Consider the following 2,336-nt stretch of genomic DNA (forward strand, 5'->3'; position numbering starts at 1 on the left):
GCGGTTCAGTAGGGATACCCTTTATCCTCTTCAACTTTTATTCTGGCTATGAAGTATCTCTCAAGATTATTAGATCAAGCCATGCTTCAGAAATCTTATGCTAAATTTCGTTATAGATCCAATGTGGAGGTCACTCATCTAATATGTGTTGATGATGTTATATTGTTCTCCAAAGCTAATAAAAATGCAGTCAAGTTAATTCAAAAATGCCTTCAACATTTCCAGGAAACCTCTGTTATGACTTTCAATACATCAAAATGTAAACTGTTTTTTGGTAAGCATACTAATTCTGCAGCTAAAACCTGGATTGGCTAATTCACTGGATACTCAGCATCCCCCCTCCTTTTAAGTATCTTGGGGTACCACTTAACAAAGGGAGAGCAAAGAGGGTGCAGTTTGATGAGGTCCTAGCTAGAATCACTACAAAATTTAACTTCTAGACAAACTCCTTCTTATCAAATGATGGCAGAATTACTCTCTTAAAAAGCATATTAACATCATTCCCATCATAACTCCTCCAAGTCAATACTATGAAGAAATCTACCCAACTGCTACTTGAAAGAAGCTTCAATAGGTTTCTTTGGTTTGGCCAAAGGCATCAATTATATTGGGCTAGCTGGCAAAAAACAGAAAACCAACATTGGTTAGGGGTCTGGGTTTTAAAGGATTGCAGCAACTCCAACAGGTGAAGATGTGTAAATTATGGATGAAATTTAGACTACAAGGATCACTTTGGGACAAATTTATGATTGCCAAGTACTACAAACATTCTCATCCCAATTTGATCAACTGGAAGTTGGGAGATTCTAGATTTTGGGTTCAGTTATTAAAGGTTAGGCAGCAGGCTGAGAAACTTTTCTTATGGGACCTTGGAAATGGGAGAGTGCATTTTTGGTTGGAACACTGTCGTCCTTGGGATCTTTTATCACCAAGATCAATTGTTTATGATCATAATCTATTAGTAGCTGACTGCTGGAATGGTGATTCCTGTAGTGAGGAAACTCTCCATTCTCTACTGAATCCCACTATTACTGCATGTGTATCTAAAATACCATTCAATAGAGAACAACCTGACATGCTGTGCTGAAACTGTACACCTTATCCAAAGCCATTTATTCCAAACCATTTAGCTAGGAATCTGTTCCTTGAGGGAAATCTATCTGGAATAAGTTACTTACTCCCTCTATGTCTTTTTTCTGCTAGAGAACATTCCATAAGCTACTTCCTATTGATGATATCCTTAAGCTTAAGGGTCTGAGAGGCCCTTCTAGATGTCATCTATGCATCACTATTGAAGAATCTTTCCCACACCTTTTCTTTGAATGCAATTATGCTCAGAAGGTCTGAAAAGAACTCACCAAGAACTTGAGTTTGAACCTGATGTCATTGGAATAGTTTTCCCTATGCTGGCAGGGGTGGAACCATGTCAAACTTAGAGTTGTTCTTTTTATAGTGGTTTGATTCCTTTAGATGGCTATAAACAAGGCAAATTTTGAAGACCATCTCCCCTCATTGCACCATACTGTTGTCAACTGTAATGCTTTTATCGGCAAATTGATCAAGTACAAGGGGTTTTCTGAAGTAAGCAGTATTCAAAGCTTCCATCTCCCCAGCACTTTTATTGTCTCTAAGGTGTTCTAGATAAAGCCTCATCACACTTTGATCAAAGTTAACACTGATGAGAGTTACACTGATACTAGGGCTGGCATTGGTGGTGTGCTCAAAGATTTTACTGGGGCTTGTAAACTATTTTTTTGCAGTCCAATGATTGCTCAAAATGTTTTTGAAACTAAAGTTGTTGCAATCTACTAGTTAATCTATATTTCTATCAAGATGAAGTGGGAAAACATTCTTGTTGAAACTGACTGTGCATTGCTCATTCAGATGGTTGAAGGGGTTACCCCCTTAGCACATCCTTTAATGTTTAAAAATTATTCAATCTTTTCGAAACTCCTGCCAACTCTTCTTAGTCTTTAACTATAGAGAAGGAAATAGGCCTACTAATTGGCTTGCTAGATTGGCAAGCCATGTTGATGGTGCTTTTGTTTCTTTCAACCCCCCCTCCTCTTTCTTTTTTGTTGAATGGAGACCTCCTTGAGGCTCCCTATCTCAGATTTGTAACCCCTTCTGTTCCATTATTATAAAATTTCCTTTCCAATATATATGTATATATATATGTATATATATTCAAAATTAATGCAACTGACCAAAATTCTGACCGACATAAATATAAAAATGTTAATTGAGCTGGCCCTTACAAGTTCATCCGTGAATTTTTTGACTGGAGCCTTCTTGTACCTCTTTATCACCACTCTGGGCTCCCCAAACTCCTTCTT

Source organism: Phalaenopsis equestris, unplaced genomic scaffold, assembly GCF_001263595.1.
Source record: "Phalaenopsis equestris unplaced genomic scaffold, ASM126359v1 Scaffold221363, whole genome shotgun sequence".
NCBI classification, from domain to species: Eukaryota; Viridiplantae; Streptophyta; class Magnoliopsida; order Asparagales; family Orchidaceae; genus Phalaenopsis; species Phalaenopsis equestris.